General features: G+C 40.0%; 1 long non-coding RNA gene across 1 annotated transcript; it reads left to right on the plus strand.

The window, feature by feature from the left end:
* The first annotated feature begins 7,202 nt into the window (after nt 1-7,202).
* Nucleotides 7,203-10,711, plus strand: LOC108492556. The gene is made up of 3 exons (XR_001873146.1): nt 7,203-7,292; nt 7,553-7,595; nt 10,645-10,711. It is a non-coding gene; the product is annotated as an uncharacterized LOC108492556 (long non-coding RNA).
* Nucleotides 10,712-23,390: the final 12,679 nt, after the last annotated feature.

The following is a 23,390-nucleotide window of genomic DNA, read 5'->3' on the forward strand; positions in this document are numbered from 1 at the left end:
TCTTGGGAGTGTTTTCCACCAGCACCTTGATTAAGTCACCAAAAGCCTTGTGAGTTGGATGAGTGTTATACTGAATTAGCATCACCCACGGCTGGTGGGGAGTCATCCCAAGGTTCAAGCACAACAGCTGTCTAATGGTGTATAGTGACACCACACACCAGGGTGGAAACCGAGGAAGCAATCCACATCCAATTGGAACTGCGGGGACACCTGGGAGAGAATTTAATTATTTCTGTTGGAACTTCTTCAGAACATTGGCTCGGCACCCCAGCCTTGCAGAGCGCGGCGCGGAGACTTTAACGAGCTGCGGTTGTGGAGGGGAGGCTTTCTTTTAGATACCACTGAAAGACAACAACTCAGCACACCTCAGCACCAAGCTGGAAAATGAATCCACTGCTGACTCAGAGGACAGTGCACAAACCAGAATTGTCAGCACTGTTCCTTGCAATAATGTGGGCTTCCTTGGAGGTGTCTCATCCAAGACTGACCTAACTTGATGCATTTTAGCTTGTGAGACAAGGGGCAAGGCTCAAATGCAATATTCCTGTTGGGAGTGGTGTTCTCTCTTCATCTGCTTTTATGCAAAATGCAATGACATATTTAATCAGGGCTTCCCCCTTCCTGCACTAAGATGCTTATTATTTATAAGGAACTGCTTAAATTTTCCAGATAAATATGTATTCAGAGTCTTTCCAAACTATATAATGTGCTCTATAGATCAGAGCAACTCCATTTAAAATTGTTTTTTAAAAACACGAGTTATAATTTGATAGACTGGAACAGCTCTATTGGTTTCATAGATAGCTGGGCATTTATTTTCCACTATAAAGATCATAATATTTACCCAATGGACCAGAACAGCTCCTTCTTAGCCTTTACTCCCTCTATTATGCCACAATTATTTAAATACAGATTCTGCTTGCATTAGTTATTTTGTACCCAAGTGGATGGGGATCACCTGGGTGAGTGAGTAAAAGAGGCAGGGGTTGTCTCATACAACCCATCATCTTCTGAAACACTGGCTGCAGATCTAGAGATAATAGGAAGAGATTAAGAACCGATTGCTGTTTTTATTTATAATGCATCGTTCGGTTCTCCATCCAGTTCAGTGTGAGAGCAGGTTATTCAGCCATGAGTTCTGTGCATTGCAGGTGGGAGATATTTTAAATGCCTACATGCTGACAAGGTGAGTGGTTAGGTCATGATTTTGTTATATACATATAAGTGTGTGTATATACGAAAGCACAAGAATAATTTCTTATTATTATTACTTTCCTGCTTTATTTGTGTATGAGCTCAGAAGGCAGGAGCATAAATCCATACTGCAGGCATATGCACTATTTTGTTATTTATTTTTGGAGAGCCAGTAGAGTGCTTGATACCATAAGGACTTCAGCAGAGGAGATACATGTTCAGAAGCACTTCCCAATGGTATAACTAGAAGTACTTCCAAGTGGTATAAAGTAGATGTTACTGCTGCAGTGGTTTCCTCATGTGTGGGCAGTGTTACCTTAGACTTTCAAAAACCTGGGGATTGATTTACCCACCAAGGAAAATTAGCAGCTGTCAGTGTCATCTGTGGGCATTGGCCTGGGGTTCCCTGATGTTAAACAATGGCCATTTACATACATTTTACATGTCCTTTTATATCACTTAATTTATGTCCTTAATTCCCATATTTAAAAGAAACATTTTGTCTGCATCATATTCCCTTATTTTTCATCAGGCCTTATTCTTCCTCTCATTCCTTTTCATATTTTTGTTTCGTAATGAATTAATACAGAGAGTCAAATGTAGTTATTATGGAACTCAGAACAATACATATCCAAGCCATTTTAACTTGTGCTGAAAGGTATGATCCATCAGGGAACACCCTTCTCTAATTTATTTTTCCAGACTTTGTGTCTCCCTAGGCCAGTATGTCCTCACAGCTCTCAATATGTAGCCATAGAAGCAGAGGTAGATACCATATTTGGTGTGTATGGTTTTCTTTGTTTAAGAGGTTCACCAAAGGTGGTGCATGGTATGATTGTATTTTCACCTACACATGATGATGGCTGAATTGCAGGATGACTAAATTGTTGAATTTCTCTTTTTTTCCACATTATATATTTTATCCAGCTCTGTGATTCCTTTCTCTCACTGTCCCTTTCTTCAAAGAAAATGTCCTGTCATCAAGTTCTCAGTCCTCTATCATGTTCTGCTCGTGCCTCCCCATAGTCAGCTGGTTCAGTTCCAGCTCCACTACAGGCCTCCAAAAACACAAAATATTTTCTTTCTTCCAGAAAGCTAATTCTGATTTATATCCCAGATGAGCAATTCAAAATGCATATGAACAGTGAAACATAGTTTGGGTTTTGAAGTTATGCTGAGTTACAAGAACTGAAATCTCGTGAAGTTCTGCAACTATCTAGTGTGGGGTTTGAGCCAAAGGTATTCTCTGAACTAAACTACTTAAACAAAAAATTTTTCTGATTGAAAAGGGAATGGATGAACATTGAATGTCTGAGCTGCAGAGGTGTGCAGATAGTTACAGGGTGGTTACATGGTCAGTCTGTCCATAGGCTGCTCATAAAAGGCAGTTCTGGCCTTAGTTACATACTCTTGCAATTTAATTCATATTTGCAACCGGTATCTGGACAGGTTAACCTGACTGAGAGCTACTGTCTTTTCTACCCCTCAGTAAGGTTGTTTTTCAGATTGTTCAGTGACCTGACTCTGCTGGGTGTGCATTCACACAACTGCCAGCACCCGGACAATGGAGATTTCAGGGACATGCAGCCCACAGTGAAGATGAAGATGAGACTGGCAGCAGCTTGGGCACCAGCAAAAAGCCTCTCTCTGGGCTGTTTTGACCAGGACAGCACTACAGTCATGGAAGTTAGGCCCATCCATTAATGTCTGTCTAAACAGGGTCATTGCAGGGTCTGTTGGAGGGATCTAATTAGAGGTCTGTTTTTTCTTTAAAAGTCCTTGCCTAGTATTTCCCTTACTTTTCCAAACACCCTGAAGTAGACAATACATCACAATGAGGTCAAAGCAGAGGAAAGGGGAAAAAAATGATTCCCAGCAGCCTCAGAACAATGACAGTTTTCATTTATTATCTAGAAGTCATGTGAGTTTTAAAGTCACCAATCATCATCAAGAAAAGAATGGAGCTAGATGCTTGACAAGGAAGATGCTGTCTGCAGCAGCATAATATTCAATTTACTGCCAAGGCTGCTGACTTCTGAAGCAATAGGAGGATAAGTGAAATAATTGATTTCTTACCTCAAAGGTAACATGGCATAGAATTACTCTAGCTATGTTCATTCTCTCTTTTTTAAGCAACTTTCCAGATTGTATTTTAGTCCTTGAAAAAGTAGAAGTTCTTAAGGCTGTCTTGGAGCCATATCATGAAAAAAAAAATCTTTCTTAGTATGTCAAGGTGCAAAGAAAAACCTGAAATACATACCTACCAAAACCCAGGTTATGTTGTCTGCCTGACAATGCAAACAGCCTGGAACAAAATATAAACTGCCCCTTTGCCATTAATTGTATTCTGCCCTGAGAGCAGCGTGTTCTTGTTGAAGCTTTGGGTGGAGGCTCTTGCAGAATGAGCTGAGGGCATCGGATTTCCTTAACATGACCCTGCCCCATTCCTATGCCTATATATTGTCTATTTAGGGAAACATTCCACTGTCCTTGCTCATGCTGAGCAGCCCCGTGGATATAAATCATCCTGCTGTGGAAGCAGGCACAATTCAGCGTGACTAACGGACCCTTCTGTGCTGATGAACATTAATGGATGTGGCATCATACATCCTTGTAGAGCTGAAATCAGTGGGATTGCTCACAGAGTAAAGTGCTACTCACTGTGAGTAAATGCAGCAACAAGTCACCTATGGATAAGTAAACTGTTTGGGATAGGAGTCTGCCAAATGATAGAAAAGCACTTTCCTGAGCTTAATTAAGTCTTAACTTATATGTTTATGTCAATAATCATGCTTCGCTGTTGGAAAGAGCTGTAAGAACGGTAAGCCAACAAAATACATAGGTACAATTGTATAATCTTACAGTGTGGGACTGTGTCTCTTGAAGTAATTCTCAAACATGTTCAATAAGGGGTAGTTTTTAATGCTCAGCAAGTGGTTAAATTTGACAAACTTAAATATTTTCCAAAACAATTTATGTTTATTAATGGCTACTACAAAATCCATTTGCCCATAATCAAGTGAAACTTGAAGGTGCTGCCTTTCTTAAGTGCCAACAGTCAACAATATTAAAGTAAATAGTGGAGGACATTCCAAGATAGTATTAACACAATTGATTTATTGATGATTGCACAATGGGAGGTTATCTTTTGTTAATTGACTCTGTAAATAAGCTCATAGACGTCTCAAGCGAAGGAAAAAAATCTATTGCTACCAGAAAGTCAACAGGGTGAGTTGGCTGTGCCACTCCATAAAGTGTCTGCTCTGCTGTAAAACTCTGTGTGGCTGGGTAGTGGCTGAGAGGCATTTCTGGCAACAAAACCCAGCAGGTGCTCATGCATACATGGTAAGGGACACTCAAAATGTTGTTAGCTTGGGCCATCCTGGCTGTGAAGAAGACAAGCATGGAAAAAGGAGGGACTGTCCTGGAGCTCACAGGTACATTTACAATCAGATGTCCAGATCTGATCTTACTTGTACTACTTGATTTTTCCAGGTGGTATATGGAAAGTCTATTTCTTCACTCTGATCCATCTCTATCCCCGCAGACCTAAGGCCAAATCACTGCTGGATCATCCAAGCTTTGCTGTTAGATACCTCTCCATAAAATGCTTTACACATGCTTAGGTCTTATTATTGCTTCCCTTTATAGTTCCTGATCTCCATCATATTCTCTTCTGGTTTGAGCAGGGCATTGCCCAAGTTGTGTAACACATTTACCATCTCCTTTTTGCTGTTTCTTGTTTCTGTACATTTAAAGTGAATAGTAGGGACACTGCTTCCCCAGTGGCTATGGACTATCTTGTTCAATAATGTCTAGTCTTCTTGCCTCAGCAGCCCAGTAGTGACTAAGTAGCCTGATTTTTCCAACTTTTGTTTCCATTTTTCCTGCAACAATATTTTTTTATCTCTTTTTGATCTCTCTCTGTTCTTGTTCCCTCTAGTAATCTCATTCTCCTCCTGCTCTGACTCCATCTTGATATTGGGAAAGAGCCACAATCAGTCTGAATCTCCTACTTCACTTGGCATAAAATCCAAGCAGAAAAGTCTTTTGCTCCTAATTTAACAGCCCTGAAATGTGAGCAAACATAATTTGTGCTTTTGGCAGACAACAGCAGTAAATGGGTGGAACAGGAGCTCTGTGGCCACAGAGCTACTGTGCAGGGACAACCCAGTAGAATATTTTTATTCCTGATTTGTGAAATGTCATGAGGTTTCAAAGAAACTGGCTTGTAGTCAGCGACCCTTATGAATCACCTGCACTGAGTCATGTTCCTTTCCCTGTCCTATTAACAACCTCAATATACAAAAACCAAACAACCTCTGCCACTTCTCCAGAAGAGCACCCAGGCTGTAGGAACAAAGGCCCTGCTGTTTCCTAATCTCAGAAACAATTAAGACATCAGATTAATAGAATCTTTAAATGCTTTGGCGGATGCAGGTGGAATGCTTTCTATTTGCAGGACTATAAAGTCTATCAGTTCCCTTAGCACTAAAGGGCACAAGGGCACATAAAGTATCAGGCTTGCTACAAGACCAAGCATGAAGTCTTGCACTAAAAAAAAAAAAAGAGAATTAAAAAAAATAACATGTGTCAGTTCCTGTACATCTTGCTTCTGAAACTTCTAGACGTCACTGAAGCCCAAAATTTACCTCTGAGAGGACAGGGAATTCCCTTCCCTCATGAGATGTAGTTTCCTTTTTTATCTCCTTCCCCTTGTTCCTCAACACAAAATTGCATTCAGTGCTTCACTTAATGACTGTAATGCCCTTGGTTAATAGGATTTCACTTCAATTCCTATCCTTCAGCTTGACACTGGAGCTCGGTGTGCATCTAGTCTTAGCTGAGTATTTTAAAGTGCTGTCTGCATGGAAACAGCATGACAGTCGATTCTCCCAATATTCTGAGCAGTAATCCTTGGAATTACCCTGGATCAGGCAGAAGTGAAGATTTCATCTAGAGGACTCAGATTTCTCTGCTGGGATTGCAGCTCATGCAAAGATTAAAGGCCATAACCACAAAGATATTTAGGCACTTCAATAGGAGTGAGATGCCTGGATACCTCTTGTGGGACTGGCCTTAGCCCCATTTAGCACACCTGCCTGACATCCAGGAGTCAGAGCACTGACCCCCAAAACTGGTGGGAAATGTTCACTGATACACTTTAAAACAGCTGCAGCATTTTTTGTGGGGACTTGAATATTCTGGACAGAAGCCCTGACTAAAGAGAAGCCATTTTGGATCATTCAGCTGGGAGAGGTGAACTTTCTTTCCCCCCCCCTCCCCATTTTTACAGTTCAGGAGAAGACGAATTTCTCATTTTTCTTTTCAATCATCTGATCTGTTGTGACCCCTCCTGTGCACTTTGTGACACCAAAGCGTTTTTCCATTCTTCATTCCATTGCTTTGGGATCTATAAAAAGAATGACAGTGTTGAGGGATTTCTGAACAGACTGTTTCGTTCCTGTCACTGTCCCAGGAGGATCAGAGCTGTGGAACCTTAGAGTTAGGCTCATACTTCCCTCTATCCAAATACCTGGCTCAGAGATAATGGCCTTTGTTGAGGAGGCCTTAATATTCCTGAGGCAGTACCAGAGATGATGTGTTTTCCCATTACCTCTCTCCCTCATGTTTGGTACACCCTTGCTCGTATGGATTCAGTAATCCAAGCCATTCTCTGGAAGCATCAGTGACTCCCATTTACGTCTTTGCCACCTTTTCTAAGAATGTGTTCATTTCATTGATCCCATGTTTCAACGCAGCAGTTGTCCCTGCCATTATCCTTGACCTAATCATAGCATTTCGGGATCTGCATGTCTCATGGTCACAGATGAGCACATGGACAGAAACTGCCTTACAGACCTACCCATATAGCTCGCTTTAGATCCACGGGAATGGCGTGTGAAATTCCTGCCAGGTCCAGTTTCTTCTGAGCAGTGAGGGCCAAGATAGTTGTACTTCATAATCTGCTGGAATGCTTCTTAGCTGGCTTGGCATAGCCAGTCCCACAGAGGGGAGAGGGGGGAGAGGATGTGCTCCAGCCCTAAGATCAGATGTCGGGCACAGGTGCTGGCAGCGGAGCAGCGCCGCAGCCCCCGGTATGAAATCGCAAGCTGGCCTCGTTCTACAGACCTTCTGAAAGCAGCCCAAGATTGTGTATCATGAGTTATGATGGCAATATAAAACGGAAAGCTTGACTGCATCTGTTAGTTAAAAATTGCTGTGAGAGCTTGGGAGGCTGCAAGCTCAGTATATTAGTGAAATCTCAAACAGGGTGGCTGCACTTTACCATCCTAATTAAACTCCCTCTTAGTTTTTGTTGCCCAGGTTAATTTTTATTTGCCCTTTTTCTCACAAGCTGACTCAGATTAGCACCATTGATGGAGACATCTATTCACCACGTAAGCTTTGAATCTGGATTTGTATCTTACTTTCTTCTTCAACTGTTGTAATGTCCTTCGACATGGAGCTGCTGTTTGCTGTCCCAGGGGCCACGTCTGGGGAAGAGATCTCCTCTCACAGTGAATAAAGTTTTAGTTGAATAGAGATGTGTTGAAGAAAAGTTGGTGTGTTATTCTCAAATGGGCCAAGAGCATATGTAAATACTGGCCCAGCAAATCCAGTTTTGCACTTTTCAAGCCAAGAAGGAGTTTTGCAGACAGATACAGAGCACGTGCAATCTTTTACACCTTCATTTTTATAGATGTATATGATTTTTTTTTTCCTAGGGGTCTGGCTGGTCATAGAGGTTCTGCTGTGTGTTATTTTCTCATCTTGTATCACAAGTGAATTATCTGGTCCTGTTCCCATGCAAATGAATGTTAGACATCTCCTTGGCTTCCAAAAGGCAATGTCAAACCTAAATGAGGGAGAGGTAAGACGGTGCTGGCACAAGGCACTCCTAAAAGCCTCTTGAGTGATCCAGGAAGCAGCATTCATAAGTGTTCCTCTTTCCTTTAAGACACTAATGAGTCAGTCCTTAATCACAAACGGCCTATGCAGAGCACTACCCTCCTGACACAAGGGCAAGCTTCACCTCTGCAGACCTTTAAAATGAGCCCTCTAGGCTTTCCTTCTTTTACAGGAGATAGCTGACCCCAGTGACCTTGCTCCTCTCCAAATCATGAGCTCATCCTATAGATGCGAGGGTATATAGTACTCCTTGCACTTCCTGTCTTAAACCCTGGTCTTAGCCTTAGCACAGGCTGCCCAGGAGATGGCCGTGTGTCCCATCCCTCTTCCAGCACTGGTAATGCTCCTGTCATGGGTGAAACAATACTTTTACATAGGTTGCACATAATTTTTTTGGGGGTGTGAAGCACTATGGGTCATTTTGATATAAAGAGGACTATATGAATGGAAGTCCTTATTATTAAATCAATAAATAATACCAAAGTTAGCTCCTTGCTGTTAGACATGCTAATTTTCACCTTGGTTGCCACAAGCACATCATGGCATGATTTTTCCATTTCCTTTATGCCCTTGATGGCTGAACAAACTATCAAAAATTATTCTTGTAGAGATTTTTATGTTGGACAAATATTTTCGGTGCAAGAGGGGCCTTGCAGAGTTGAAAAGGGAAACTTGCCTTCCTAATAACTCGTGGCTGTTGTGGCTACTATGCAAATCTCTTTATCCAATCAATCAGACATGAAATAAAATACACTGACCTGATGCTTGGCTAGCATGTAAATTCCAAGTCACATGAGGCTTGGGGAGTTACAGTGCAGAAGAAGGAGTTTTCATTCCCCATTTGTAAGATGATATCTGCTGGGCTCATTAAGCGAAAATATTTTGGGGCCTGTGTCTTGCAAGGTAAACTTGCTCTATTGTGCAGAAGAACATTCACTGAAATAGCTAACATGGATCATCTGATGACATTAGCTTCGTAAGTAATTTCCATGATGTCAAGGGTACACTGGAGATTAAAGGGGGATTAAGGCCTACTTGCACAGTCAAAGCAGCACAGTAAATTGACTTGACTTGGCAGGCTGCACCTAAAAGTTGGCAAGTTTTCACTGACTAATCATATAAAATCCAGGTTTGTGGTGTTAGTTGGACTACACTTTCACAGCGGCCAGGAAACGTTAAGCTTTCAAGGTGGGAGGTTTCAGGAGGAAAAGGGAGGGGAGACTGATGAGGAGACTTTTGCAATGTCAAGGTGCCAAAAGGTGCTAAGTAAAATAACGACCCAGTTTTACTGGAGAAGTCTCTGCCTTTCAGGAGCAAGCTGGTTGGATTTCTACCCAAAGGGCTTTTCCTCCAGCAACATTTATTTTTTCCCTCCCACTTGCTGTCACAAAATGCAATCTCCTCTTAAAGGATCAGACCCTGCACAGGAACTTCACTGAATAAAGATGAGTTTATATTTTAAAAAGGAAACAGCTGGATTGCAAAAGCAAGGGAGGTAGGCAGCTCTAGTTTCATTAGCTAAGGGAAACTCAGGGCCCCAGAGGAGAACAACTGGGAGAGCAGCCATGACAGAGAAAAAAAAAAAGGAAACAGAAGATCATAAAGAACTAATAATGAAAAATGGAAAGTGAGAATGAGCCAAGAAAAACACACAATAAATAGATTTAAAAAAAATAAAAAGTTGTGGAGGGAATAGAAATGTAAAGCGATGAAACAGGAAAAGAGCAGGGCAGAGAGTATGGATTTTCTGGAAATAAAATAAATAATTCTGAGAATTCTCAAGAACTTGATGAAAACCTGGAAGCGTCTCATGACTGATCTTTTGATCTCCAAACCGGTGGCCCCTTCAATATGAAAAAGAAGGAGGAGCACCACATAAAATTGCCCAGCAATTTGTTTGCTGCTTCCGCTGGGAAAAACAGAGTGAATTTGGCTGGGCAAGAGAATCCAGTCTCCATCCATGCTGATGAATTAGGGTCCTCTAAGAGCAGTTTATAAAAAAATGTATCTCATGATTGTTTAGAAGGATCCAGTCAACTGTTTATCTGTGCAGTAATCACTGGATGATGAGTTGGAGGTAACCTGGGTGTGGGACTGTGCACAGTGGGAGCCTCTGAATGGTTTCAGATGAAGAAAGAGTAGAGATTGAAGGAAGAGTGGGCTAGGAAATAAAACAGATACTAGTCTGTCCTTCGTCTTGAAATCTGTTCATTGTGATAAAATATATAAACATGGCCAGGACTTCATAGTCCAAGAGAGAACAGATTTTTTTTTCAGCTGCCCTTCAATTAGATCCATAATAATCCTGCAGCTTGATATGGTTTACAGACGACACTTTGCCCAACAGAAATGGTGCTATTCTTTAAATTGTGCTGTGCTCATTAGGTTTTAATAGGAGCAGTTGTTTAAGGGGTGGGTGGGGGTGGGAGGGGGAATGCACTTGGTGATGCATAGTGGAATGTACATTAATCTTGTTAATGACAACACAGTTAATGGCTGGCAAAACATTACTTTTGAATTAACCTTTCTCTTGTGCAGGCTATACTTGAGAAACAGAGCCAGGACACTGAAGATACAAGGAAAGTGCATGAAGACAGGGATACAGGATTTCCTATGATTTTATGTTGTTCTTAATTAGGAAGCATATTGGCAGCAAATGCTAACATGTGTTGGGATGTTTAGCTGTAGCCAAATAAATGTTTTCTATTACAACTCTGAATTCTTTGCCTAGCCAGAGCCCATGCTGTTCTGTTCATGTCTTACAAAATCCCTTTATAAGTCATTTTGGGGGCCAATTTTCTGTTGGCTTATGCAGCACAGTTACTTTGAACATATGTACTCAGACTCCAGAAGGGTCGTTGTCCTCACTTTTTTTTTTTTTTTTAATTCTAATATTTTTTTGAGTGATAAATGGGGAAGCCCTTCTTATGAAATGCTTCTGTAACCCAATTAAACAATAGCCTAATCCGAGCATGCTCATTTAAAGCAAAAAACTAGAGAATGGATATAGCTGGTTTTCTCTGGTCACATGTTCACACATAGACTGAATGAAAAATCCATAATGAATTGTTTATCTGACATTTAATCTCTTTCTCCTGTTTATGAATGGTCTGCAAATACTCTGCTGGATTTTTGGTTTAGTATTTTTTTTTTTTTTTTGGTTCTGTTTATCATTTCAAGTTATTAGTTAAATAATATCTGATACGATTTGTAGGTTATCTGAGAACACTTTGTTATGAATATTCACAATTTATAACTCTAGTTACTTCACTGAGGTAAACAGAAAACCAGAGTCTGACTCAAGCAGTGCAAATGGAAATTTAGAGTTTTTCCTTTGCAAGTGTACTGCTACATTTACTTTAATTATTATGTGATTTTCTTCTTAGTTGATCTCTAGGTGGGAAATCTGATTCATGTCTCCCACCTCTGTGTTTGAGTCTTGTATGGTCAACTTATTCTAGTTGTGGCAGAATATTTCTGAAAGCCCGTGTTGCTAGAGGGGGAAAGAAGGTGCTTGGGGACTGCCTGTATTCTGGTATGTATGAAAGACAATGAACAATGGAGCTAAAAATATCTCCCAGCCATATAAGTATAGCAGTTGTTCTGTGCTGCTGCAAATATCAATTTATGGTGAAAAAGAAGGAAGACAAGCTGCAGTATTTAATTACTTGTGAATGTGATTAGTTGCTTGAAAACTTAAGGACCATATCATATCAATATCCCTTAGCATAAAAAGAAACTTGCTCTTAAATTTCTTCTCAAATTGGACCCCATTAATCGCTGTAAAAGTTTCAAGACCACTTGGCTGAAGAACTGGGATAACAGGAGGTTTTCAGGAGGACATACTCTCTGACTGGCATTCCCGACCCTCTGTTGTCTCAGTTTCCCATCTTCTGGCTTCACCCTATCTGTGGTAACCTGGCTGTTTCTGGGCTGGGTTACTGTTACCAGTTTGAAATCCTCCCTGGGCTCATGTTCCACTGGACTGGGATGCTCAGGAGAGCATGGAGGAGAGCGAAGTGGCACCAGCAGCTCAGCCCTGCCTTAGAGCTCAGCTTCAAAGAGAGGTAGAGCTGCTGCAGAGGGCTGGTTGTGAACCAGCAGAGATTATAACTAGACCTTTGGAGTCCAGGCTGACATTTAAAGGCTTGAGGCCTGATGTAGAGCAAAGTAATGTCAATCTTTAAAAGGGCGGCCTGGGCTGGTTAGTGGGAAGGAATGTCAAAAGAGAGTTTATACGAGTCTCTTAAAGTTGAAGTAAATGTATTTCATTCCTTTGATACGAGCACGTTTCTTCTTAACTTACCTGTAAACCAACGTCACAAGAGCTAGAGCTGGTTAACAGATGCTTGGAATGACAGGGAGGGAAGCACAGAGGCTGGGAGGCTGGTTAACATTAGACTGAGGGCACATAACATGTAAGCCTGCCTTATATCGGAGTTAAATCATCCCATCTGATGTGCTGGGAGCTGGATCTCCACGCTTGTTCTTGTGGCTCAGAGAACCATTGAGTGGTTATCCACACCTAAGCCTTTTTAGGATCACCCATTACTCTTATTAACAACAGCGAGCGCCACCAAGAAGGAAAAAAATAATATTCTTTCCACAAAAAGGTAAAAACATAATAGTGAATTAAAGTTCTAAATGATAGGACTGTTAACATAATGCCTTTTGTCTAGAATGAACTATAAAACACACATATATACAATGAAGAAAACCCTGTAAATGTGTAATGGACAAAAAAATATATATATAATAAAACTGTTGAAAGAATGCATTTTCTCAGCACCAAGGCTATCCATAAAATTTTTACAGTTTTTCACTATATAACATTATCCTTCATAAAAAATGATATTTTAAAGCAAAAAGGTTGGCAAAAGAAACAATTGGTAGTTAACGGAAGGACGGGATTACAGCACTATGCCTTTGCTATGAACGGTGGAATAGAAAATGAAAAACATTTGGGGCATTATATGAAGCCCAGCAGTCATGCTCCATATGGTTTGAAGAGTTGAGCAATGCTTGACAAAGATTTTATGACTTCATTTTCTTAACATTGAATATTATTCCTTCAATCTAGTCCTCCTGCCCCATTTCTTGCCTTAAATTTCTCCTGTTTTTCAGACAAAGAAATCTGTTTTATTAGTATGTATCATTTATATTGAGTTTAATCACATCTGGTTTAATACACTGTTTTGTTGCCAGCAAGGCCTTTCTGAGGAATGCTCTGTAATGAAGGTATTGAGGCAAAATTGAGGTAATCTGGTCCCCAGACCCTCTAACAACTTCTTATGTGACTTGATGCAAGTAATTTTATCACTTTCTATTTCAGTTGCCCACCTGTAGATTAGAAAAATAGTACCTCACTACTGTGGTAAACAGACAGTAGTGTGATAAATTTTAGGATAAATAGCCAGATTCATCTGTATAAGAGGACAGGTCAACATTTGTGGATAATTGGTTTCAAGGCACAGAACTTCCTGTCTCCAAAACCTGTGCTCAGACAGATCAGACTACAATTTTATATCTGTTAGCCCATATAATGACTTTCAAAACCAAATACTGCTCCCCTCTGTCATGAAAAACATAAAAAAATTAGTCATTCTTCAGTCTACAATCTACTTCCATGTGTGCTGCCATTGGTGGAAGGAAGTCCATAACCTTTCCCAGGAATACCTTTGGATTATCCTTATTTTGGTTTGACATTTAAGTCATTAGGCACAGCTGGGGATTGGGCCAAGTTGTGCATTTGCAATCGTAAAATGAGAATTCCTGCTGCCAAATGGACACTGTAAAAGAAAGGATATTTGTGTCTTCCCTCCAAAAAAATCTTAGGAGATTCATGGAGATCTCAACATTAGTGCACAATCCTCTATGTAAGAGAGAAGCAGCATGTTTACTGCTACTACGATGACCTAAGCCGAAAAATTCAAACCTAGAACCAAACTTTGTGAAAGTCTGGGTATTTGGATCCTCAGTCTTAGCCTGGAAGAATCTTTAAAACAGAATTACTGTTATCATTTATTACATCAGTTCAAAAACTGTGCTATACAAAATAGACCTTTCCTGAAACATCACTTTTCATTTCATTTCTTTTACTTCACAGTGAAAGGCAGCACTCCCCTAACCCTTCTCCTGCTGCAGCTGAGTGCATGCCCTCACATGTGGATCTCACATGCAGTGGTATTTTGGATGGCATGTTGTGAATTAGGTGGATAGAGTATCACTGGTGGTATGTTTTATCCCACAGACTCAGTCCACTGGAGAGCACTCAGCTGGTTAATATTTCATATGGATTCTTTGCTCTTTTCTTTCCAACCATCTATGTAAACTTTAAGACAGCCGGTCTGGTTTTAGGAGGTGATTTCCTCGCTGTGGATTAAGGATCCATTTGTGAGTCACTCTTCAGGCACTTCAGAAGAGTAGATTTCAGACCTGAAAGAATGTATTGTAAACAGAATAATGTGCTTTCAAAATTAGCTCCTGTACCAAATTATGTATTTACTTAATACACCTTAATGGCTTTTGAAGAAGCCATTAGGCTTGATTGCGTAAATAGTACATATACCAAAATATGTATTTAACCTAGATAGGGCAGTTTCCCATTGTTGGTTTTCCTTCCTTCTTTACAAAGTTTTATCTTCATGGCCTTTTGAAAGTCTATTATTCTTGAAGAATTTATCCTCCAGGAGGTTGTTTCAGACAGTGGCAGCTGAGGGGGCAGGGAAGAGAGAGCGTTCCTGAGTCTTAAGGTGTAGGAAGGAGGAATAGCTGTCAGAGGGGCTGCAGGACCTTCCACACTTTGGAGTGGGGAAGGGAGAAATTCAAGTATTATTGAGCAAACCAATTCTCTTTAAAGGCAGAATCCTAGAGGTCTCTATGTCCTGACCCCAAATGAGGGAATAGGAGTGAGTTCATGCATCAGTCAACTTTATGTTTTTGGATTGGGCTGGAAGCAAACAGCCCTACAACTCCATGAAAAAGATGAGTAGAAAAGAAAGGGCCTCTTCTCTTTTCCCACCTGTGAGGTGCAGGATCTGCCCATGCTGGAGGCACCCTCCCATGGTGGGACTCTCAGAGGGCTCCCTGGGAAGCTCTTTGGAGATGCCTTAGGGTCAGGACACTGTCTGACACAGCCAGCCTGGTATTTCAAAGTGCCTTATATGGTGGGAATTCAGACAAAGAACCTAAGCTTTCTATTTGGTTCTCCACCTGTATATAAATATGAAGAACTGGGATAATGATCCTTGACAGTGGCTTTTTAAGGATAACTTAATAGAATGGAATTCATTTTGAGAATATTAAATGTGAGAGGACTACTATACCTGTTGGGACTGGTGGAAAATAAGTGGGGAAATAAGTACAAACAAGCTAAACCCGCTGTGTTTCGCTGTTTAACTGCTGCCTCCTGTAACTGGCACAGCAAGTAAACCATATATCTGCTAATGCTGCAGGTGTACTCTCAGCTAGCTCATAATGGAAAAAATATCTGTAAATAACTGCTCAGTTACAGCAAATGCCAAAAATTACAGTCCCTGCTATCCACAGGTGATTCCACCAATCCTAGCCACGTTCATCAGTTTAGAAATAATAACAATCTCACATGAAAACTCCAGGAAAAGATGTTATCTTGCTCAGAAAATGTGATGAGAACCAGCAGCTAGGTGCTAAAAATAGAAGTGTTGTATGAGGCCTTGTAACTTTGGCACATAGTTATGAAATGCAGAGTGAGAGAGGGTATGGAAGGCATTGCCAGCGCTGGGTAAGAAAGCAATGTATGATGGACACACAGGGGTAACGAGTATAAGGGGAGAGAAGAAAAGTTTCTCAAGTTTTAATGGAATTTGCTATAGACTTGTGTGTTTTTGTGGGCTCTGGAAAGTTCCTGTCTATATTAACCAGTCTATTAAACAAACACTTCTGCAAACAGTCTGTGCAAACTTCTCGAGCTGGTTCACCTGGGTCAACTTGTAGGATGGAAGGGGGCAAGGAGACTTGTTGGTTCTCTTAAGAAATTAGTTAACTACAGGTACAATCAACATCATAAAAGTGAATTCAGTGTTATGAATCTCTGACATGAATTGCTCTCCTGTTAAAATCTGTTTTTAACAATCCTCTTGCCTATGTAACTTCAGACAGGTATCTCCAGCTAAAGTAGATTTTGGATATGCTTTAAATTTCCCTAGCTTTATTTCTAAAAAAACCTAAATTAATTCCATATTTAAATGAGGAAAGATAATAAAATAATAATAATAATATAATAATAATAATAATAATAATAATAATAATAATAATAATAATAATAATCATGAAGAACTGGACTGTTGCTAGTAAATCCATTAAAGATGAAGTTTTTCATCATTAACTCGAGTGCAAGCGTGACCAGAGAAGTATACCAGAAATAATTTTGTGCAAATATATTCAAGCAATGTTATCAACTGCAGGCCAAAAATGCACTTGGAGCTGTATTGTTCTTTTTCATTGACTTTTTTTTGACCACAGGAAAAACAGGTTTTAAAGTACAACACAGTAACACAGTCTAAAGGAGTGAAAAACTTGTAGAGCCAGTTTGTAAAGGTGTGCTAACTTGTGACCCAGACAGGATGGTGTTTTTAAAATAAAATTACAACAAAGAAGTTCTGTTGTGCTTTTTCTGTATTCCCTGCAGGAAATCATACTCCGTCTCCTCCACTCCTGCTCCCCAGACCTTCTTCCTATCTCTCTTCTCATTTACTGTGCCCTGCTTTCTCCTCTCATATCTACAATCTTTGTACTTTGTTGCTTCCCTGGCCATCCCATCCCTTCTGAAATACCTGAGGCTGCTTATTTTTTCCCATTTAATTTATTCTTACTCTCTTTATTAAAAATCCTAATTTTTTTCCTCCTCAGTTTTTTACTTTAATAAATATTTTGGATTTTTTTTTGTGCCAAATTACTTTTTTTTCTTGGTGAAAGGGTGAAAAAGGGCCCTGTAGAAGACTAACTGTACATATATATAATGTTTTCTGATTTATATGGTTATATTCCTGAAAGATTTTTAGATATATTTCTTGATGATATAAGGTTTCTAAATAACCTTATGTTGTAAGATTTTTTTGAAAAGTGAACTTAAAAATATTTCCTAAAGTTATTTGCAAAGTTTAATTGCAACTAAAAATATGGCTCTGCCCCTTTGTCCCCTGTGAAACGGTATTTTTATTTTCAGTGTTGAGGGAAGAAAGAGAAAACTGAGCTGCTCCATGGTTTACATGAAACACCATTTATAGGGTAGAATTTTGGTAGTTCATAAATTTTCCATCACAATGACATACTTATCTTTATTAATCTGTAGCTACTCCCTTAAAAACAGGCACTTTGCACCTCTTCTTCTTTTTTTTTTTTTTCCTCAGGTACTGGGAAATTGTTCATTCCTGGTGTTTCATCAGGCATGTCAAAGACAAATATTTCTATGTGCATCTGTATTTGGGCCACCCATCCTGAATCTGTAGCTGAGCTTTTCATGCCAAAAGTCTTCTGCATTAAATTTCATGCCGCATTTTCTCTGGGTTACTTACAGGTGCTATTTTTCTTGTTTTTATTAAAAAGCTCAAACTGAACTGTATTCTTAATCTAAAGCATTTTTTTTAGGACCTGTTGGCCAGTCTGAGTCCATCATGTGAGAGAAATGCAGTTTTGCCTTCACTAAAGGACTGTGGCTTCAATTGTAAGAAATTTGCCTACACGACTTCTAGCAGTTTATGGATTGATAACTGGACATATATTTGTGTTTACAGGTTTCTACAATTCTGCTCACGTGAGCATTTAGAGACATCATCAAAGACCTCTTTTCATACGTGTTCAAAGACATTAGTTGGCTTCCAATCCTATCCATGTGAATATGCATAATTTAAGAAAAAACTGAGTGCTGTTTGGAATTATTGTTCCTCAAAAATTCATAAAGATGTCGTGAAATGCTTAGACTGTATAACTTTAATTGAAAGTATTTATCCAGCTCTGATTTCAACAGATGTCTGAACAACAGGGGAAAAATAACCCCCACCCTGTAACAAAACATCAGTTTGCTTCCAGATTTCCCATGCTAAAGTTTTTATGGCGGTCATTGGTAACACAAGTGTATTTTTCTCTCATGCTTTTATTAAAACTTCTCATCTTTTTTTAAAAGACTTCTTTTTCCCTTATGCAGAGATGCCCTCTCTGTACTGTCTGATTTTCAGTTGAAGGTTGAAGACCTTTTCACACCAAGGACAGGTGTTTCTGAACACCCATTTTTAAGAGATATGGGGAAAAAAAATGCAGTGAAACATTTGGATCCATCTGGATAGATGTGGGAATGTTATGATCGTCTGAACATCTGGATGAGATGGTAACCACCATCAAGCAGTTTGGCAAATAGTAGATTTGCTCCTGCTCTAGCTTTCTCTGCATGGTCCAGAGGGGTTTTTTGCCTAATGATATGCTTGGTCATCCTTCTCCAGTTCTTTCTGACCCCATTCTTCATCATCACCATATTCCTCTCCTCCAGCCACAGAAACTCCTCCACTGCTGTCATTGCTCTCCAGGCTCTCCTCAAACACTGTTTTTCCATAGGATATGAACAACTCCTGTTGTTTTACATCATATTGTCACTGCAGCCACAGGCATGTGCCTGCACTTGTCCCTGAGCAAGAGGGAGAAATGTGTTTCCTCGTGCCTGTGCTTGTAGCATGTGCAATCCAGCCTCTCCCAGCACTCATCCTGCCTGCTGGGATTCAAACCTCAGCAGTCAGTGTGCAGAGATGGGATTGTGCAACTGGGGAGCTGAGCTGCCCTGGGGGGATCCAAGAGTTATGGGTGTTAAACATTGCCTCTTCATCCACATTGATGCTGCTTTTGAGCAGAGCATGGCCTGATGTGAAAATATTCCCTTAGCAAAGGGACTGGGCTGTCTCTGTGGCCACTGGTGTTGAAAACACTACGTATTACGTCTATAACAAAAATATTGCCTTAGGCTCCATTTCCCAGTCAAAACTTATTTAATAGAGCATTGAGAGCATCCCATGGCAAGATGAAGGAAGGTACCAAAACTGTGGTTGGTGTATTGTGCCCCATGTCTGCTGGGCAATGCCTGGAAACCTGCTCAGTGCCACTGTGTCATTTGATGCTCCAGTGCCTGTATCTGGCCCATAAGCACATGCTGAAATTCCTGAGCATGTGCGTAAAGTTAAGTACTTAAATGCTTTACTGAATAGGAATTGACTGAACATGTGCTTAAGTATCCTGCTGAATTACAGTATTAATCATTTTTACAGCTGACAAAATCACTGCCCCAGAAAAATATTCTCCAATTAGAATGAGCAGGATTATTTCTTTCGTTTGTGTGAAATAAGCGTGTTCCCAGTTGTACTGAACGTGTTCTGTTTTCTGTGATATTAGAAATCTTTTTCCATAAGATTTCATATTACTCAAGAGAAAACTTGAGAAACTTTGGAGTTGATCAGGTCCCTGGATTTGGATTTATATTAAGAAAACATTGTAAGAAAAGACATAACGGGCCAAAAATATGCACTTACTTCTTTTCATTGACTTCACCTAAGGGCACAAATTGGGCCAGCGTGTGTGTTCATTAATTCTCTCTTGTGGAAGCTACTTTTTCCATATGTGATTTTAATTTGTTTGTAGATGCTGAATGCAGCTTTTCTTATGGTAGAGTGCTCCTTTTTCCCCCCTTATTTCCTTCACAGTCTTTTCATAATAGAGTTCAAAATCAGAAAAAAACCCAACAACAAACCAAACCCAAACCAACAAACCAAACTCCTTTGTGTGCGCAGCCAGTTAAATAGATAATAATGGTAATTTTTCTGCTCTGCTAATGATGACAATATTGATATTTATCAATAACAAATAGCATGCAAGTGCCTTGGTGAATAAAGTATTTTGCACAGTGGGGTTTTATATCTATATATGAAACACAGAGCAGTGAAGGCTGCTACAGGCAGGTGAGGGAAGCTGAGCAGAGAATTGCCTCACAGCAGAGAGCCCAGGAACAGCAGAGGGGGAATTTAGTGCTGCCCAAGAGCAGAAATAATCCCTGCCGTAAAAAAGCTGCAGAATCTGTAATCTCAGTATCCAGCCCAGCAAAGACCGTGGGTCTTGGGGTTCAGTTAAGTGATCTCTCACTGGAAACGGTGTGGGACTCACTCAGGCTAATTTGGGAGTGGGAAGGTCCAAGGAAAACCTGAAGGTTGGAAGAGCTAAGCCCAGGCAGACTGGATTTTTCCAACCTGCTGCTTAGACAGCTATGCAGTCCCTTTGGTGTTCAGCCTGTTTTGTTTTATTTTTTTAAGTCTGCAAAGGGGACTTTGAGAGGCATTATCTTCAGGAGATAAATTTACAGCTGCTTTGCTTCCTATATTGTGTTTACATTTTGAACCTGTGTGCCTGAATATTACCTGTTGGTAAAGCTGACTCTGTAATTATTGATTTTGAGGCTTATGATTGTTCGCTAGACAAGGGGAAGGGGGAGAGGGAAGGTTGATCACAGAACAACCAGCTATTCCAAGACCTTTGGAGGTGAATCAAACAGAAGCAGCCCAAACACTCTGCTGGAGCCAAGTACTGTATCTTCTTGTTTACTGAGGCCAATTTAGGATGTGATCTTTGAGTTTTGTTGTAGCAAATGACTCAAGGTATAGCCAGAAATATTTATAAGGTGTGTCATGTTCACTCTCAGAGGCCCTGGCTGGAATAGGGACCTGGTTGTGGGCTGATCGTATGAACATTTTGGGTGCTAAATCTAGGCATGAGGGTGGCTAGAGAGAGCTTAGTTGCTTGCTGTCATTGCCCATGGTTCTGACTCATAGCGTGGCACTAAAACAATTCTAAGTATGGGCAAGTTCAGGGTTGTCCCTCCCTAGATGCCACATACATCCACTGCTCTACTCACAGGATCACAGCCTGTTGTGCTTATAGTCACTACCAGATCCAAAGGAGACAAGATTACCTTTTTAAACAAAACAATAAAGCAATAAACAAACCATAAACCCGACACTCCAGATGTCTTTCCTATGTTAGATAACACAAAACCAAAGAACAGCCGCAAACACACACATTTTTCTATTTATTGTTTTAGTATCAGCTAGAAAATGTTTCCATAGGAGCGTCCACACTAGAAAAATCCCAACTGTTTGAATCACAACCATGTGAACATTTTATTTTCTCAGGACTGAATGTATTTCCTAAATAAGACAAAAAATTTTAAGTTTGCATTACTTTTTACTTGAGTTTTCAGCAGCAGCACCAACATGTGCAATCCGCTCCCTACTTGTTTCGCTTGACATGTTTCATGTTACAGAGTCTGTGTGAGAGACTTTGAGAGGTGTTATCTTTGATACAGGAATTTATGGCCATTTTCCTATCTACCGTATGTTTACATTTGGAATCTGTGTTGAACATTTGTTATACTCACTTGTTGTGTCTTGTCTTAAATTAGATCATAAACATTTTGAGGCAGGGACCATGTCTTCCTGTATATTGCTGCTCTATTTAGGCCTTACTGTTACAGATGTGGAACTGACTGGGAGGGATTGTTACCATAAAAATAATTCTGCTAGGAGTTCTTTTGTCCTGATAAAGAAACGTGCAACTCTTCTTATCAGAACATATCAGAGAGTAGGGTGCTTAAAAGTGATTGTAGAGTAGTAATCACCTTTGCAAATGCTTTGAACCTTGGTGTTGAGAAAAGGGAAAGGACAAAAGTTATATTTTGATTTATAGAGAGTCCTGACAAAACCATCCCCAAAGTTGCCAATATCCAAATATTACCTACAGACTTGCACGTGCACCTAACAAAGGTTTTGAACAATTACCCCTAATTGCCCCCTTCTAATATTCTCGGGAACAGAAAAATCTTCATTATAAGAACACACGGCTTGTAAATGAAAGGGATGAAAGCTCATGAAAGGACGGAGGCAGACCATACGTCATCCCACACCTAGGCACAACGGGATGCATTAAGGAAGCATTTATGGAGAGGCATTCCATCAAGTCAAGGTGTCAGAGGACATATGGTCTCTTTCACCATTAACTCTGAATTTCCATACCTTTCCACTGGTCCGTATTAATCTCACTTTGTGATGCTCAGCTTTGTTTGATGCCGTTAGGGTTTTGCTCTGAAAATGCCCAATATGCACACGCAAAATTCGTGAAACGTGATGACTGAAAATCACTTTTTTTGCAAAAGAGAAATAAAAAAAAAATAAAAATTGGGTCAAATAGAAAAATTTTCAGCAATCAAGACAGCAATTAATAAATATAGGTGTGAAAACACAGGTTTATCAGTATAGAAACCTACTTGACCCTGTTTCCTGGCTAGAAAACATTGTTAGTATATGTCTTTGAAATACAGTGTAGTATATTGATACCAATTTGTCTGGCATGTGAAGATCCATCTTAGTCACTAGTTGTGGTCCCAAAGATATCACTGGGATGGTTGCAATTGCTAAGAAAATACACATGTGGGGATGCTTATGACAAATATTATGGCAGGGGATAGTACCACCTTACCTGGAGGTAAAGGTGACAAAATGAAATCTTACTTTTACTCCTTCTTCTAAAACCACAATGTCACAGGATATCCTGAGTTGGCAGGGACCCACAAGGATCATCAAGTCCAACTCCTGATATGACTCCAACCAGACACGCTTCCATCTTTTAACTCCTCAGTTGGCTTTGGGGACCTGCTACAGAGGCTGAAGCAGGGAAGAATCTTCTTCCTTTTTGAGGGGGCTTTTCTACACTCTTCTGCGCAGATCTATCTGTAGAATGTCTAAATTTAGGGAGAGGACTGTGTGCTAATCCTAAAAGCGAAGCTAAATTTCCCTCTCTGTGGATCAATTGTCGTCTCAGAAGATGTCACACAGACGCCTTCATCATCAAAAAGATGCTGAAAAATAGTTCCTACACATGTGATCGGACTAAATAGAAGTTATCAGTATTATTTTTTAAGATGTACTCTTTTTATTTTTGGCATTTCTACAGCTAAGCAATGATTGTAGCCCAAAATGTCTGTGAGGGAAAACTTGAATGTAATGACATTGTGTTTTTCTTGCAAATAATTGAAATAATGCTAAAAATTCCAAGAAGCCCTAATGCTGAGGAAGGGGGAGAAGGAAGGAATTTGTGAAAGTGCTAGGTGGGAATAAGAAAGCTTTTAAGACAATCATTATAATAATACCATCATAATAATGGCTTTATCTTGAGGAAAAAAAAAAGTAAAAAATCATCAACCAAGCAGCCACCACTGAACC

This window comes from Lepidothrix coronata, unplaced genomic scaffold (assembly GCF_001604755.1).
Source record: "Lepidothrix coronata isolate B3197 unplaced genomic scaffold, Lepidothrix_coronata-1.0 Scaffold11, whole genome shotgun sequence".
Lineage (NCBI taxonomy): Eukaryota > Metazoa > Chordata > Aves > Passeriformes > Pipridae > Lepidothrix > Lepidothrix coronata.